The following is a 19,598-nucleotide window of genomic DNA, read 5'->3' on the forward strand; positions in this document are numbered from 1 at the left end:
AGCTGCAGGAAAAGGGAGGTGGAAGGGAGTTTACAGCGACTTTGCTAAACTCCCTCCCCCTCTGTGCCCTTTGCCGGGTGTCAGCAAAGGGAGGGTCGGGACAGGGCGGGAGATTAGCACACTAGCTCCCACCCCATCCTGCCCCCTTCCATTGCAGGCAGCCGGCAAGGGCTGGAGAGGGGGCAGAAGTTTAGCACAAAGCCCTTGTCCCACCCCCTCCCTTTGCCAACAGCCAGCAAGGGGCGGAGAGGGGGAGGAAGTTCAATTAAACTCTTTCCCTCCATCCGATGATATCACGGGCTGCGATGTATATGCCACAGGCCAGGCTATCTGAATAGGTGTTAAAACGGGAGATGCAGCCATGACTTGGTCATGGCTGCCTCTTGTTCATGTGATCTTTGGCCATGTGGCGGCCGAAAATCGCAGCATCCGTGTGAAGGAGCCCTTAGACAGTGTTGAGGAGGAATGTTAGGCCATTCCTCTCTACAAATGGGTTTCAATTTATGGAGTTTTCTGGGATGTTCTTGCATGCAAAACCTTTTTCAGGTCATCCACAGCATCTCAACAGGATAAGGTCAGGACTCTGACTTGGCCATTTCAAAGCACAAATCATCTTTTTCAATAATTCTTTAGTCATTTACTTGTGTGCTTTGGGTCATTGTCTTATTAGGTCACCCGACGGCTCTACAGCTTGAGATCATGGACTGCTGCTTTTGCATTTTTTGATAGCCTAGGAATTCATTTCTCCCTCAATCATCACAAGTTGTCCAGTTCCTGGGGCAGTAAAGCAGCCTCAAATCCTAATGCTTTTGCCATCATGCTTCACATTTGGTATGAAGTTTGGATAGTGTGGGTGTTCAGTATTTATTTTCCTCCAAGCATAGTGTTATATATTTGTACTACAAAGTTTCACTTTTGCCTCATCTATACATGAAACACTGTGAAACCACAGGTGGTCTTAGGGAAATCTGAGCCAAGCAGACAATGTGCTCCAAGACAATTTTCATAAGCCACTCCCCTAACCTTACCCGATCCCTGTCCATACAAGCCTAATCATGCCTAGTGCCTTTTGTTTTCCACACAGAAATAATACCCTCCTTTGTGTAATAAACAGTAATGGTGTCCCCATAGAGTAATAGTGATCCTTTTTGCCCCATACAGGTTCATAATGCCCTTTTTGTGCCACACAGTAATACTGTCCCCACATTATAATGATGCCTCTTTATTGCTTCCACCAGTGATTATACCCTCTCAGTGCTTCCATCACTATAGTCATGTCCCCTTAATATCTCCTCACAGTAGTGATGCCCCCTAAGTGCCTGACACAGTAAGAATACCCCTTTGTGCGCCCAACATAGTAAAGATGCACTTTTAGTGAAACCACACAATAGTGTTAGTCCTCAGTCCTAGCCCTGCCTTCTAGTGTACCCACATTATATAGATTCCTGTCTACCATTGACTGGCAGTTTATGACATAATAACCTACCAGCCAATAGAAAACTAACAAATGCTGTGCCAGTACAACAGAAAATTTAGAGACTGGAGGGGAATGAGTAAGGAGAAACAACAGTAGCTTTCTGTACACCATCTTTTCTCCTCACTTGACTGGATGAACAGCGGATGGTAGTGCAGGGGGATTGAACACTGGATCATGCACATTACTGTAGTGGCTTCTTCATCTCCTCACCATGAACATGCCCCCTCCCCATTAATGGGGAGCACAGTGATTCGCAGGAGACCAATAGAGGAAAAACGGTGCTGCTCTCAGTTGTACACTCTGCATGTGCCTCCCCCCCACTTCATGGCTTTTCTTCAAGGCCCTACTCTGCCAAAAGCCAAGTGATGCACTGAGCTGAACAAGTGACCAAGTAATGACCAAATGCTGAGAAAGCGGGACGTATACTAAACGTTTTAGACAGTGGGGCAGTCCCTGTAATCATGGACTGCTTGATAGTATTGACTTAGACCGGTTGTGATGAAGAACATGAACATTTATACCTTTTTGAGTACATACCGACTGTCATGTCATCTTTAATTTAAATCAAAGCACAATGGGAGAGATGTATGACAAAATAATGCAAAAGCAAGATGTAGTAGTTGCTTTAAGCAACAATCAGATTACCACTCTTTGAAGAATGAAAGCAAGGACCTGATTGATTGCTATGGGCAACCTCTCCCATTGTCCTTCTATTTGTGTGAAATAATCAGACAAAAGAATATCTTAGGGTGGGTTCAATGGGCATTGCTGTCACTCGACTTGGATCAATGTGGGAAAAAAAAGTAGGACTATGTATTTCAGCATCGGACCGCTCTCTTCATTGGGTCATCACTCTAAAATGTTATTTTTTCTGATGATTTCATATAACAGCTGTGTTACGTCTGACCCAGACGTATTGCTGTGTCCTAAATGGATGAAAATATACACTCTAGTACAAAGGAGGAAAACGCAAAAAATATTATAAAGAAATTCAAAATGGGGAATATGTGGACATCAGACCCTAACAACTTAAGTAATGGAAAGACCCTACCTACAAATGGAGAACTAGCCCTTATGTTAGGAACCTGGGGCGACCCTGACTTTCCCTAGATGGTGACAGGGAAAAGTGGCTAACAATAAGTAAAACTCAATGAAATGCCACCGGAGTTAAGAGGAAAGATGTACAAATACCCCAGATGACACAGTAGTAAACCAGCAAATTCACCTTAACAGAAATTCAAAACCAGAAAAATTGAGAGTAAAACCGGCGTCCTCTGAGAGGAGGAGCAGGAATACATGTACAAACAGTGTAGCTGATTGGCTGGCTTGGGAAACCACACCCCCAGCCAACTGATCTACACAGACTGGCAGAAAATTGTCTCTGTCAGGATCCAGTGCTGAAATGACAAAGAGCATGCACCGATGTGAGGATCTTGGGAACTGAGGCTGACCCTGTGACATCACTCCAGTACCAATCCTCTGTCTTGGCCGGCTGGCTGTGACAAGCTGTACTTTCTACAGATCCGAATCTTAGGGGAGAGCAGTAGCTGAAACCTATACATTTAAGCATGCCCTGGCACAGAATTGTTCCTGGTTTGCACATCCCTAATAAGTGAGCACTCGACTGTTTTCCTGTTATGTGATCATCTCTATAATATAATGGTTCAGCACTATGGAGTACATGGAGCACATTTGTGTGGGATCTAGTGACTGTTGATTATAATTATACATTCACCACTGTAGTATTCTAAAAATTATGTCAAGAGCGCCATTCTGTTGTTCTTATATTTCATACAACCTTTTTAAAGTCTGTAACTGTTATCCAGGAGGTGAATGATACAGTCGTACACAAACTAACATGATTCTAAGTGTGAGCAGCATGCATGGCAAGGGGATGTATAAGCAAAATGAATTCTTAGGTACCATTTGTTGGAATAGTAATAGGAAATGTAGCCTAGGGTAGTATTAAATCAGCCCTGTATTCTAATATGCCATGTTGGTGACGTCAAGAGCCATATCAATAATAAACTGCGTCAGACTCTGCCCCCATTCACAACATGCTCACCCATGCTTAAAAGTTAACACTTTTCATACCAAGGGGAATTGATACCATTTGAACTTGTTTTACTGGCACTGAGATAACATGACAGAAATGGAAAAGCAAGAATTCTACATAGGAGGATATGATCACACTTCGCATGAAAAGAGATATAATCATTCAGAAAGTTGTAGCATAATTATATCATGATCGAAGGACTTTTTTACATTAGTGTCAAGTCTTCAGATTGTAGATCCACGACCGAATCCTCTGCAGGTAATAGAATAGCAGCTCACATTAACATTTGTGAACATTATCACTACCTTATAGAGGGCAGGATCAAATACAATGCAAATAATTGCCTTCAGTAGTGCAGAACTCCTTGCATGTAGCATGAGTAGTAGGAAAGGAAATTATATACTAACAAATCAATTGAGTTGAGTAAAATCACTCATTTTCATCTTTTCAGCTTTTTTAAGGGCACAGGTGACCAAATGCAAATATGATTAACATGCCTTCCCATGCTGACTCTGATAAAACATATATACATATATAGTAGTCTAAATTGTGTATAGGAATTGTTACATAGCCATTTCATGTTATATACAGGTAAATGCTGTTAAAGGCAGGTTGAATGCTGTTAAATGCAGGTAAAGGCAAAAATGGAAAGGAGAACTGAATGATCAACAGAGTATCAAGGATAGGTGAAGGGAATACTCAGAGGAACTATATGCCTGCAACCACATACCTGGACCACTGCATGAGGTGGAGCCTGTGGACTTGGAGCTCCATTATGGAGTCAGAAGAGGTTATGGCAATGAAACAACTAGCCAAAAATAAAGCACCAGGCATATATAACATACCAGCAGAGCTATTGCTGCCAGTATCAGTGATGACCATCACAGCGCTGTGCCAGGCAGTATGGGCATCCACACAATGGCCACAGGACTGGAAAAGATCCGTCTTCATCTCTCTACCAAAGAAAGGCGGCTCCCAAAATTGCTCCAACTACCGAACAATAGACCTCACTCCACATCTAAAAAAGATCCTTCTACAGGAAAGACTGAGATCAGTAGTTGAAGCGGCGCTCCCTGATGTGCAAGCAGGATTTTGGCGAGGATGCGGCACCCGAGACCATATTGCAAACCTGCGATGGATCATGGAAAAAAGCTCGAGAATACAAAAAGAATATCTACATGTGCGTCATCGACTACATCAAGGCCTTTGAATGCGTCGACCATGACAAGCTATGGCAGGCCCTAAAAGAGCTGGACGTATCAACACATCTAGTCAAGCTAATAAAATCACTTTATACCAATCTAGAAGCCACTGTGAGAACACAGTATGGGGACACAGATTAGTTTGGGAACGGCAAAGACATCCTACAGGGCTGCTTTCTCTCACCCTTCTTGTTTAACCTATATGCGGAAGTGATCATGCGTAAAATGAGCCTAGACTAATTGGAAACCGGGGTGAAAATAGGTGGAAGAAACATCAACAATCTCTGTTATGCGGATGACAGAACTCTGCTTGCAGAAACAGAAGCAGCTGATATGTAAGATTAAAACTTTAAAGGGGTTCTGACATTAAAAAAATTTTTTTTACTCACCTTGCCTGGCTAGGACCGATCACCAGGCATGTCCCCTCCAGCCGGCATCTTTTTCTGTGGCTTGTAGAAGCAGAGCAGGAGCGGTCAAAATGACCGCTTCCTGCTCTGCTCCGTCCGTCAGTCACTTCCGAGGTGAATGGACGGGCTTGGTCACTAAGGGCTCGGTCAGGCGAGCGTGGTTTACACGCTGCTAAGCAGCATGTGAACCACGCTTCTGAGATGCTGCTGAGATGCAGGGATTATGTGCGTGACCCCTAGCTCTGCAGAGCAGCCCATTCACATTTCCGTTGTGTGGGCAGCCTGCTTCCATGGCTACCATAGGAGCCTATGGTACGCACCCTGAACAGCACGCACCACGGAGCTAACAGGCGAGTCAGCACTCGCTGTTCATTCTTTTTTAGAAGCGCAGATTCTGCGCTTCTAAAAAGGGTTCATGTAAGTGCTTCCATAGCAATCTATTGGTTGCTATAGAAGCGTGGTTTTATACTCTGATGTAGCAGCATGTAAACCACAGTCATCTGACCAAGCCCTAAGAGGTTAAGTAAGATTGAACAATTGGTAATTAAACCGAACGATTATTAAACGAGCCAACGATGATTTTTATGGTTGCATGACATGAACAATGAACAATAAGCGAATAAAGTATCATTCATTGTTCCATCGTTACCTATGTTTACACTGAATGATTATCATTCAAATTCAAACCATTCAGCAATTCTTTGCACAATAATTGTTCCTTGTAAACGCTCCATTGGTCCTTGACTGTGTCTTATCTGTGGATGGACGGGAAGAAGAGAAGTCAGGGAGCTCATGAAGCTGCAGCCTGTATGTTTTGTACAGGCTGCAGCATCACTCACTGGAACATTTTATTTTTTAATGGTTTTCACAGTAATCAGCCTGGACTTTGTCCAAAGAATGTTCTCCACAGTGTTGCCCTCCACAGCCCCCTGAATTCCGACATCTACTCCGCCCCTAGACCTCTTTACAGATAAGGTTTCCCACTCTCTGGTAACTGAGTGTATGGGTCCAAAACTCCCACATGGTGGCCATGAGTTGATGTGCTGTTGCAACTTAAATTTTTTTATAGGCCACAGCAGAGACTGGGACTGCTGCTGGAGCCAGTAGACTGTTTCCCCAGAGAGAAAAGAGATATGTATAGTTTATTTTCTAATTTTGAGGCATGGTCAGCTGTTTACATTTTTTTAAAACACGGACAACCACTTCAAACGGCAGATGGAAGGGCACCAAACTAAATCTTTTTCCCGGGTTCAGGAAATCCTAGGTATAACTCTGAATTTTGTTGTGTTAAGATAACAATAGATTTTAATGGCTTAAGATAAGATAACTTGTTGCAGAAAGTTGTCACAGTCTGGTTAAACTGGCCTGCATCTGTATATCACTGCAAACAAAAATAAAACATTTTTACGCTAAGGGATAAAGATAGGTTACATGGTTTCCAGTTGGTGCTGAGGGGGACAGGCAGGTTATATTGTGTCCAACAGTGAAGGGAAAGAGGCAATACACTTTGTCTATCTGTTAACAAGCTTTCACAATCCCTCATTAAAAATGTTTTAGGCTGAGCTGCGAGTCATGAATGCAGTTTTCACCTCTTCATCAGACATAAATGTTCATCCTCTTAGGGCTTCTTTCAGAGGACCAAATTGTTGATAGGACTAGAGATGAGCGAGTATACTCGCTAAGGCACTACTCGCTCGAGTAATGTGCCTTAGCCGAGTATCTCTCTGCTCGTCCCGAAAGACTCGGGGGCCGGCGCAGGGCGCTGCGGGGGAGAGCGGGCAGGAACGGAGGGGAGATCGCTCTCTCCCGCCCGCTCTCCCCTGCTCCCCGCCGCAACTCACCTGTCAGCTACGGCGGCCCCCGAATCTTTAGGGACGAGCAGGGAGATACTCATCTAAGGCACATTACTCGAGAGAGTAGTGCCTTAGTGAGTATACTTGCTCATCCCTAGATAGGACACTTTCGCCTCATTGCTACAAAACTGAGGCTGGTTTCGCCGTTTGCAGCAGCGCTTGGTGTATGTTTTTTCCCTCCACTTTGAGCCCGCTGTATGTTTTCTGCGGGCACTTTTAGTGGGCTTCCAGGACCATTTTGCAAGGCTGCTGAGCAGCCTATTAGGTACAGGGGGCATCACACCCCTGTCAATCTTGACTCCACCAGGACTTCCTGGTGGCGTCAAAATACGATAATACCGGAGGATGCTTTAACACTTCGAAACGTTTTTCCTCATAATATTCCAATACCAGCCCTTGAGAATCCCAGAAAACTGTAAGCATCAATTTTCCAGCTGATGGTTTACTTTTTTTTTCTAGGTCGGCGGTTAAGGATGTTTCCATTCCATACTCTGCTGTTTACTCTCAGACTCAAAAGACGAATCACTGCATGCTGCAGTTCTTTTTGCAATTCACAGGTGAGGCAGCCATTTTTTCTTGTACTACAGTCACAAGTTAACTGACGTAACACAGCAGTGACTGGGAGAAAGCAACCTACAACGGAAAGCATTGATAAGACAGGGCAGCCAGCAGAAGTTTTAACCCTTTCCAATCCACTGTCTGACGTCTAAAGACATTCTGATTGAAAGCTGTACAGCTTCCGATGTTGGAAGATGTCTGGCAGGGTATTCTTACTGTATCTTACTGGCCACTCTGTTGTCGGGGGCCTCTCCAACATATCCAATACTGCAGTACTGGCTCTAGCCTGCAGGTGGCGCCATTGTATAATGGCGGAAAGAGAAAACTCCCAAGGAAACCCTGAATCCAAAATTGGATTGCAAAGGGTTAATATGATTGGATAATTTTTGACTTACCTTTGAGTGTGTGTTTTTATATATGAACTTGCATACATTTATATACATTTTTTTCATATTTTTTTATAAAGCAGGATGTCGTAAAAAATGTATACACAATTCAATAGTGGTTATCTATGCCCTTTTTAAAATCCAAATTGAATGTATGGCAGCAATATGTAGTATTATCTTGTCTCTACAAATGTCAATGATAGTGCTTTTCTATCCTTCTGAAAAAAGGCTGACAGGGATATGAAATGGAGACTAAAGTTTGAGATTACTTCTGTTTTTTCCAAATTCCATACCCAGCAGTACAGATTAGCAGCACCACCAAGGAAAACATGTGGACGTAAGAATTGATGAAAAGGGCATTTTATGCTAAAACCTGGGGCTTATTTACTAATCCTGTCTAAAAGTTTGACAGTACAAACTTAAGGCTGATTTACACAGGCAGATAATTACTCAAAGATCGCTCAAGCGACAGTTTGAGTGACAGCTTTGAGCAATGATTTTGCATAAAAATGAATTGATATTTAAGTAGCTACTCAGCTACTGAAATACCAATTAGGTATGCAAATGAAGCCTGATGCTATTATCTGTGCTCAGATCCTTTGTTCTCTACTGGGAAACAATGCTATCAGCACTTCCCGTGGAGAACTGCTGATAAGAGTGAAAGACGATTTTTATGTTGGACTGAATTTAACAATCAGCCAGCAGTGCTTGAAAAGCAGATGATGGGTGCACATTTTCACACACACTGATTATCGCTAAAACATTCGCCAATTAGCGATTTTTTTTAGCGATCATTGGCTGGTGTAAATGGGCCTTTAACATAGATAGTCTTAAAATGCTCCAGATATCCCAGTAGCTTTGCTGAATGATAAATCTGTTGAATTTTAAGACTGTCAACTCTAAAGGCCCATCTACACGGAGCGATGATTGCTCAAAAATCGCTATAAAGCGATCGTTTGAGCTATCATCGTTGAGTCTAAACTCGCGGCCATCATGCACTTTTCTGGCACTGCTAGCTGATTGTTAAATTCAGTCCAACCTAGAAATCGTCATTCAGCCTTATCAGGAGTTCTCCAGAAGTAGTGCTGATAGCATTGTTTCCTGTTGGAGAACAAAGGAACTGAAAGCAGATAAGAGCCCTTGGGCTATTAACTGCATTCAGCTAAAGGCTTCATTTGCACACTAAATTGCTCTTTAGTAGCTGAGTAGCTACTTAATAGTTTATGCAAAGTGATCGCTCAAAGCTATCGTTTAAGTGATCTTTGAGCAATAATCGCTCTGTGTAAATGGGCCTTAAGTTTAGAACTTGTATTAATTGGCTTAGTTTACACCAAAAGTTGCGCCGAAGTTCTGGCACATTTTGGTGCAACTTTTGCCATGCCCCTTTTTGGACCACTCAGAAAAACTGCCCGAAAGTGTCTAAAACACATAGTAAAAGTGGTGCAAAGTATGTAAGTCAGTTTTCTGGTGCAATTTGCTCCAGAAAACTGTGGTAATTGGAATAGCAATTAAGCCCCATTATACATTACTTTATAAGAGTCTTTCAGGGGTTTGGTATGTAAATTATTCAAAGAATAATCCTTTTGAAGCTCAAACATTTTCATGATTTTATCATAAGCTTTATGCTGCCCGGTCTGCTAATACTCCAGCCCTTCTTTACTCTTTTTTTGTCATTGGTGTATCTCCCTTGCCAGAAGAGATCAACACAGTGATTAAAACAATAAAACTGGGAAAAGCTCGAAGGCCTGATGGGCTTATGGCTTTATATCACAGACGACTTCTAAATGTGTTACTCCAACCCTCATCCTTCCATTACAATGCTATTCTCAATGGAGATAAGATGCTTAAAGATTGTTTTACAGGCCCAAATCACTGTATTTCCCACACAAAGATTCTACATCTACCAAAAACTTTAGGTTTATCTCACCTCTTAACATAGTGTAGACTACTCACTGCTATCCTAGCTGCCAGGTTAATAACTTTTCACCCCTCACGGATCCATACAGACCAAGTATCCCAATCTAATATGGCACACCCCCTTCACAGATGAAGCTGCTGTTTATGACTAACTGAGAATAAGATCTGAATTTCTACAACCATCACTAAAGGAAGTCATCAGGTGGATTTAGTTGAAACAGTCATGAAAGTTTGTCACAGCTCTCACTTGGATCACTCACACATTATTATCGTACCTGCATTCTGATCCTGACTGTTTGTACAACTGTTTGTACACATGTTTGTACAACCTAAGTTGCAAAAAAGTTGAGACGCTACGAAAAATGTAAATAAATGTTGAGAAAAAAAGGATGCAATGATCTGAAAATCTCATATATCCACATTTTATTCACAATAGAGCACATATCAGAAGGTGGAAGTAAGGCCTCATGTCCATGGTATAAATGCATTTAAAAAATCTGCACGGGTCTCCCACGCGTGCAATCCGCGACCATAGGGAAACATTGGGCATCCGCAGGTAATTGAATACCTGTACATGTCATTTCCCCCCGGTGCAGTGAATAGAATTGATCTGCTATATCAGTCACCACTTTTATGAAATGTGCAGAGCTGTGTCTGCTATGCAGTGAAGAGGCTGTGGTACTTGCTCATGTGCTTTTACCTCTTTATACCACTGACCAATGGTATTCTGAATGACGGATACCCATTAATTAGATAGGTCATCAATATTAGAGTCTCATAAAACCCCTTTAATAAATATCAGTGGTATTGAAAAATGCTTGAACTCAAGTGACCTCAAAAAGGGCATAATTCCTCTTAGAGAGGTATTCCAGGCTTTTACTATTGATGAGCTACCCTCAGGAAAATGCATCAATAGTTGATTAGAGGTGATCTGCTGCTTGGGATTGCCACCAATCAGCTGATCTTCTAGCCTGCTGGGTTGGATATCATCATTGGTGGTCAAGGCCAGAAGTATCAAAGCTGGCTTCACTCCCATTGAAACCAATGAGAGCAATGTCTACTATTACACTTCAAGCTCTGACCATAATGAGGAACAAGAAGGGTAATAGAATGCATTGCTCCCATTGTCAGCTATTGTACTTCCAGACCACTGATGACAATTTGCGGTCCACTGCACTGACAGCAGGTTGGACAGTCAGCTGATTGGTGGGGATCTCAAGCCGCGGATCCCTGCAAATCAACTATTGATGACCCATCCTGAGGTTAGGTCATCAATAGTAAAGGCCTGGAATACCCCTTTAATTTATCAGCCTGGTGCATGTGGCATGACAGATTTGGCACAACTTGGTAATCATATTAGATACACTTCTCATGTCACTTCCTTATGTCATCTCAGGAGACCTATATGAACACCAATAGTTTGGACAAAAAATAGTGCAAACCTTGAATAAATATGCACATTTAATGACTATTCTTTGTCACTGTAGCCAAAAGTGTCTAAAACACATAATAAATTTGATACACACCATATACTAAGCTTGCACCTGTTTGCAACATCATTCTAGCTAGAGATGAGCAAGCGTACTCGCTAAGGCAAACTACTCGAGCGAGTAGTGCCTTATGCGAGTACCTGCCCGCTCATCTCAAAAGATTTGGGTGCTGGCGGGGGAGAGAGGTGAGTTGCCGAAGTGAGCAGGGAGGAGCGGGGGGGGGGGGGGGGAGGAGAGTGAGAGAGAGATCTCCCAGCTCTCCCCCGCCACTCCCTGCCCCTCGCCGGCACTCGAATCTTTTGAGATGAGCGGGCAGGTACTCACATAAGGCACTACTCGCTCAAGGCTCAAGTAGTTTGCCTTAGCGAGTACGCTCGCTTATCTCTAATTCTGGCATATTTTTGTCAGTACATATCTCTCCCATAGTTTATAAAATACCACAATGTTAACAGCCAATGCTTTCCATATAACCCAGCCATGATACAAGCTTTACATTTAAAATTCAGGGAAACAAATAAGTTAACACAATAATGAAAGCCAAAATATTGCATTAGATGGCAGGCATTGAAGACTATACTAACCCTGTATTATGACATGACTGGTGAGTAACTAGTAAATGATTGCAGCTTGCATCCAGCAATGGGAGATACAACATAACCTTACTTCTGCAGCCAGTGTGTGTATTAAGCATTACAATTATTTTTGCATTTGCTTCTCCCTATGTAGAAGTTAAGCTTTCCAGGTGGATTGTACACAAGAAAACAACCTGAAAATAGCACCTGATGACGGAAGTTTGACACATGGGTGCAGTTAATGATATGACCCCAGCTTAAACCTCAATCACATATTACAGCTAAATGAAGCTATTTGCTAAGGACCAGAGGCAATTCCACATTGTACTGAGTTAATAGAGGATTACCTGGTATTTAGCAAGGGGAAGAAAAAAAATCACTGAATTGAGAATTGAGATCTCCAAATGGGTGGACGATTCTCTACTGAGCTTTGACGTACAGACACAGATTTCCCGGTCACTCCCCCTTCTTAAAAAGCCTTGTGAGTTGTGGAGCAGACTGAGATCAAGGGCAGGCTAACAAGTGTCACCTTAGGGTTAAAGAACCTGACTGACAAAGACTTCAAGAGGTAAGAAGCCAATATACTAATCACTGTGCTATGCAGGGGCAGAGGATAAAGGAAAGGATAGTAGTACTAATAGGGAGAGAAAAGGTGAAGAAGCCAATATATCAATCACATTTGCAGATGCATTTTTCTTTAGCTTGACTCTTAATGTGATACACAGTTTGTCCTTCTATCAGAGTGGTCTATTTACACTTTGAATTACTTTGCAATGGGTTTTAGTTGTGTCACAATAAGGGAACAATAGCTTTTTAATGGGTTAAGATAAGATAACTTTCTGTGCTGTTTTATCAGTCAAACTAAAATTTGCTGCATCTGTAACTCATTGGCAGATAATGCATTTAACATCTATAGAAATAAAGACTGGGAAATAATGGAAGTTGTAGTAAAGAGGAAGAGGAAGAGTTAAGAATCCAGTGTATTAGAACATCCACAAAAGTGAAGACTGGGGGGGATTACAAGTGGTTGTGCAGTGGAAAAGAAACAGTTAAACATTCACTATAAAGAGTGCAGAATAGCATTTACAGAAGTGATTGGAGAGTAGAAGTACAGAGGGTTAAATGGGATAAAAGCCAATCCCATTGTATGAATGTACACAGAAAGCCTGTGGAGGGAGAGTGGTGAGTGCATGAAAGAGGTAAGACAGGAGAGGGACATGCAGAGAGTTCAGGGGGATGAATACTGTGTAAGGTGATACTTAATCACAAAGGGAAACACATGGATTCATTGAAGCATATGAGGACCAGTAATTTACTAAGCAAATGTTATTAGGTGCACTAATAGAATTTGATTAGACAAGGACTTTCTGTATGAAATAAGTGGGGAGGTTCAGCACCACGGAGAGCAACCCTAATAGAAAGGAGCCAACAGCGAATTATGATGTATACAGCAAACAAATAGAATCTAATCTAATCTATCTCATCCCCTATACTGTTTTATGGAAGAAACATGAGATCAAACAACCCATAACATAGTTAACGTCTAAATAAATGCCTAAATTGTCTGCCTAGGTAGAAAAATATCTGTTCCTCTACTATTACTACTGACAGGCAGAGATTGCTGCATGTGTGTTATGTGTGACTGATGGACAGACAAGCTGGATTATGTTTATAACCATGAATGATGTCTCACGGTAATTAAATGCACATACAATGCTAACATTCTACTGCTCTACAATATACTTTCTGATTCCTAGATTATTTTAATGAAGTATAGTCTCAGTAACAATTCTGTGGAACTGCCTTATCACATAGACCTTTTTAATCTGATTACAAACTATGAAAAGTTACACAAAAGTTATACATGCATTTACATTAGTTGAAGGGAGCTGGTAAATTCATTATCTTAAATCTGAAAATGGTGACTGCTGAAATTATTCTCCATTTGCAATTTTGAAAAAGAGAACACTTGTGGGTACATTGCAATATATGAGCATTTACATACCTATACTGTATATGAAGAATGCAGAACATAAACATGTGGCAAGGTACCAACTTTCTATATTATCCAGAGTTGGAGAAAATGATTATGTCTTGTCATTGTCAGATTATTGTGAGTTATTGGGAAAACTGTATATATATATATATATATTATCTTTGGTTTCATTCTGTCCAATAGGGCAGACTAGAAACAAGCATGGAAAGTGCTATGATAAATGAATCTCTCTTTCCATCATTAAGGACTCATAATATAGTATATTTTGAAGATTTGAGCACACCCGTTAGTTAAATTCTTGTATAATAATTGAGGCAATAGAAATTAGACAATTTGCAATTTCTGAGAACCAGCATCACTAAGATCTTTCACCATTCTTTAACAATTTTTCCATTTACTGGATATATTGTATACTGTTTGTATACGGCCAGTTTCACATCTGCGTTGGAACTTCCAGTCAGAAGTTCCATCACAGATCTGGCACAAAATACCAGAAGAAAAAACGCTGCATGCAGCACTTTTTCTTCCATTCAAACGTTGCACAGGTAAGTGGAAAACAGACAGACCCCATTATAGTCAATGGGGTCTGTCCGATGCTGTAAGTTTCTGTCCAGGGGCTTTCCATTTCCTGCTCCCCAAATGGAGCAAGAAAGCAGAACCCTGAGTGCAGATGTGAAACCACCCTACTGTTGCTAACCTTAAGCTATCATAGTCTTAAATACATAGCTGTTTACCTAACTTCATTTTGATAGTCTGTAATTTCTCAATTATAGTTGTCATCAGAATTACATTTGTTGACTGATGTTGAAGACTTTTCAGCTTTCAATTGTTCTTCTTTGTTTAGGATCCACTTCCTGACTTTGGCATAAATGAATAAAATGTACAAAGTTTCTGGAACAAAACTGTGAACAGTTCTTGGATTTAGTTTAAGTCTTTTGTGTATTTTATCCATTTAAGCCAAAATTAGGAGTGGATCCTAAATGAAAGAGACATACAATTGAAAGCTAAACAGATCTTTAGATGTACAGCCATGTATAGATGGTCTACAAGTTGTTTGCCATGTGTATCTGATGGAACTCAAAATGAATTCATTACTACTGATATTGAGCAAGCATTAGGATTATTGATAGTCCTTGTTTTTCAGTGTAGTCACTTATATTATCCCCTAATAGTAGCATGCAATACCGTAAAGACAGTGTCCCATCCCACAAAAGATACATTGGTGGACATCATCAAAAAGGACACAAAAATGGACATCTGGCAATTGAAAGCAACCATAGAGAATACAAAATCATGTAGAGCAGGGGTCCCCAACTCCAGTCCTCAGGGACCACCAACAGGTCATGTTTTCAGGGTATCCGATGGTAAGAACACCTGTGGCAATGTCTGAGGCACTGACAATAATTACATCACCTGTGCAATACAGAGGAAATCCTCAAAACATGACCTGTTGGCGGTCCCTGAGGACTGGAGTTGGGGAACCCTGATGTAGAGGACTGGCCTAAGGCTTTATTTACACGAGCGTATATCTGCCACTGTTTTCATGGCCGGACGATATATGCTACGATCTGATGCATTGGATTCCAATGCATCATATCAGATGGGTGTATTCCCACAGCGTAAAAGCTCGCGGGCCAAAATATACCTCCGAGCGCTTTTACGTCAGGCATGAAAGAAAGTCCTGGAGCTATCTTTCCCAGCTGGAATATGGCCGCTCCCATAGATTCCTATGGGAGCCAATTACAGCTGCCGGAGCAGGGAGGTGGGAGGAAGTTTAGCAGCATGACTGCTAAACTCCCTCCCCCTTCTTTTCTCCTCTCTGCCCCTTGCCAGCTGTTTGCAATGGGAGAGGGTGGGATGGGGGCGGAACTAGTTGCTAAGCTCCCCCATTCCGCCCCTTCCCATTGCTGGCTGCCGACAAGGGGCGGAGAGGGGGCAGGAGCTTGGCACACTAGCTCCCGCCCAATCCCACCTCCTCCTCTTGCCGAAAGCCAGTGAGGGGGAGGGAAGGAGCAGACAGCTGAGCAGAGCTAAACTGTCTTTCCCCACCCAACAGCATTGCAGGCTCGGAGTATATGCGCCAAGCCCGGGCCATCTGAACAGGGGCACAAAAGTTAGCTTTGTGTGCTTGTTCACGTGTTTTTACGGTGCCAGTTGGCCTGTGTGAAAGAGCCTTAAGAGTCGCACATGACTGAATGGATAGAATTCGAATTGGAATCCCATTATTAGGGATTCTTTAGATAATTATCAAAAATATGCTGCATCATTACAAGATGTTTTTAAAGGTAAATTCTAAAAAACTGAAATAACATGAACCTGCATCCCTAGTGGGTTTCAATGCTCCTTCTTCTTTGAGTAATGATTGGTGTCACTCAGTAGAGCACAATAGCTGGTGTTGTATAGCACCAACAACATTTGTGACTAATCACTGTCATGTGGATTCTACAAGGAATTATTATTTTTTTAATTTTAATGCTGTTTGTTTGTAACATATACTCCAAAATAACAATGGGCATACATATGCATACAGTTGTGTATATAGTTATATCAACCCCAAAAAGATACAATACACAGATTAGAAATGTAAAAAAATCTTAACTTGCCAATCATATTTAAATATTTCTATTTAAAATTTACAATTTGCACAAGAGAGTGCAGCCCTCGCACAAAAACAGTACATCGGTCAAAGAAGAAGCCATCTTTTGGGCAAAACACTGGGTGTGCATCTAGGTCGGTGCTTTATGCAGTATTAGTATGTTTGTTTATTTTGTGTTTTAACATGTGACTGCTATTAATGTATTGTGATATGATGTTGGTTATACATTGTAACAGGCATACGGGGACATCAACCGATGATGTACTGTTTTTCTGTGAGGGCTACACTCTCTTGTGAAAATTAGTAAATTTTAAATAGAAATATTTAAATAGAAACATAGTAAGTTGGGCTGAAGGGGGACAACGTCCATCTAGTTCAGCCTGTTTCCACCCCCCCTTGTTGATCCAGAGGAAGGGGAAAATAAAGTAGAAGCCAATTTAGCCCATTTGGGGGGGAAAAATCCTTCCCTCCATAATGGCAGTCAGGATAATCCCTCGATCAATGTTTTGAAAGCTCCTACCTGACTTCCAGACCCGGATCTACAAGCCACTGGTTATTTAATGTCTATATCCTGTAATATCATAGCGCTCCAGAAAGATGTCTAGTTCCCACTTGAACTCCTCTATCGATTTTGCAATCACCACGTCCACCAAAAATCTATTACTAAGGACCCAACTATAGGGATGGCCATTTTGGACTTAATATTAACTAACAGGCCTGAAAAAATAACAAAAATGCAGGTTGGCAACACATGGGAAATAGTAGAGATACTGGGAGCATCAAAGGTGTAAAATAAATAAAGTTCTTTATTGCTCCATATTAATAGCAGAGCAGGCAACGTTTAGACATATAGTCTTTGTCAAGGCTTGACAAAGACTATGTGTCGAAACGTTGCCTGTTCTGCTTTTAATATGGAGCAATAAAGAACTTTATTGTACACCTTTGATGCTCCCAGTATCTCTACAATTTGGTGAGCATTTGATGGGGCTTGAGGTACATGGTCCCAGTGAAAGTAGCTTTGCATGAGCTTGAATATTCTCACCTCGGCAAGATTGGCAGATACACTGAGTGCTGCAGGAACCTGTTTGTACCTGGGAAATAGTGACCATAATATAATAAATTTTAACTTTAATTCCACTAGGGAGTTTTATCAGGGAGCTACAGAAATAACAAACTTTAGGAAGGCAAAGTTCAAACAACTTAGAAATACCCTTAACCGCATTGACTGGGACAATGAAAAATGAATTGGATAAGAATCAGGCGTTCACGCAGTAACAGAGGGGTAGGGCAAACAAACATGGACCGAGCAGTGGACTACCAATTGGACAGGTGGATAAGACATGGGTGTCCACATACCTACGGACAGAAGAGACATCAGGCAAAAAACAAAACTGCATGCATGCAGACCACAAAGCAGACAAACAGAACCAGACACAAATTGAACAAAGATCTGCATAGCATGCATCCTAACATCCAAGTTTAGCTAGGAAATGTAAAGGCATACAATGACCAGCACCCTCTAGCAAGAGGGGTTGTTATTTATGTGCACAGACCCATATGTGCATAGACCCATGATGACTGGCTGACAGGAGCAATCCACACTGTCCACTAGCCAAATAAACCTCACCTACAGCAGTGTGCACCTGAAAGCCCACTGTACTACAGGTCCTAGGAGCACAATGGGACACTAAACTGTTTTCCAACTATATAAATAATAAAAATAATAATAATTAGAGATGAGCTAGCACCAAAATGCTCGGGTCCTCGTTATTCGAGTCAAGTTTTTCGTAAAATTCGAGAGCTCTATTCGAGTAACGAACCCCATTGACTTCATTGGGAGACTCAAGCATTTTTGTATGGGACCCGCCGGTTGCCGAGCTTTTTTTTTCTCTCTCTCTCTCTCTCTCTCTCTCTCTCTCTTCTCCTCCCCCCCCCCCCCCAAGCCAGCCACCAACTGCCGTTGACGTGCGCAGCAGGGAGAGGTCAAATCTGACATGTCAGCAGCGTGGAGGGGCCAAAACTGGGGCGGAGTCGAATACAGTGTGATGCTCGCTCGAGTAGCGAGCACCAACGAGTATGCTAATACTCGAACGAGCATCAAGCTCGGAAGAGTATGTTTGCTCAACTCTATTAATAATGAAAGTGTTGGCCCTTTAAAAAATAATGAAGGAAAAATTGTAGAAGATGAGAAGGAGAAAGCAAATCTATTAAATTGTTTTCTTTGCAAATGTATTCACTCAGGAAAATGAAAAGTCAAGTAAAATGCAGAGTTTAAACTCTCTACTAAATGTCACCAGTCTAACCCAGGAAAAAGTGCTGAGTCACCTTAAAAAGATTAAAATAGACAAATCACCGGGTCCCAATGGGATACGCCCCTGGGTTCTAAGAAAATTAATGTGATAGCCACCCATTGTAGCTTATATTTAAGGACTTTATAACCTGTTCCACTAGAGAAGTGCATAGTAAATGCCATGTCAATATTCACAAAAGGGTTAAAAAAGTAGAGATGAGCGAGCCTACTCGGCCACGCCCCTTTTTCGCCTGAGCGCCGCGATTTTCGAGTACTTCCATAATCGGGTGAAAAGATTCGGGGGGCGCCGTGGGTGAGTGGGGGATTTTAGCGGGGAGTAGGGGGGAGAGGGAGAGAGAGAGGGCTCCCCGCTGTTCCCCGCTGCTACCCCCCGCTCCGCCTCTCCCCACCCCCGGCGCCCCCCAAATCTTTTCACCCGAGTACAGAAGTACTCGAAAATCGCAGTGCTCGATCGAGTAATTACTCGAAGCGAGTATACTCTCTCATCTCTATTAAAAAGCAAACTTGAAAACTATAGGCCAGTAAGTCTAACTCTAATGTGAATAAAATGTATGTGGGATTTCTAAAAGATGCTATTCTTGAGTACCTCAATGGTAATAACTGTATAACTCCATATCAATATGGGTTTATGAGGGGTCGTTCCTGTCAAATCAATCTGATCAGCTTCTACGAGGAGGTAGACTGGACTGGGGAGAGTCATTGGATCTTATATATATCTTGATTTTTCCCAAGCGTTTGATACTGTGCCACATAAAATGAGAATGCTTGGTTTGGGCG

This window comes from Eleutherodactylus coqui, chromosome 8, assembly GCF_035609145.1.
Source record: "Eleutherodactylus coqui strain aEleCoq1 chromosome 8, aEleCoq1.hap1, whole genome shotgun sequence".
Lineage (NCBI taxonomy): Eukaryota > Metazoa > Chordata > Amphibia > Anura > Eleutherodactylidae > Eleutherodactylus > Eleutherodactylus coqui.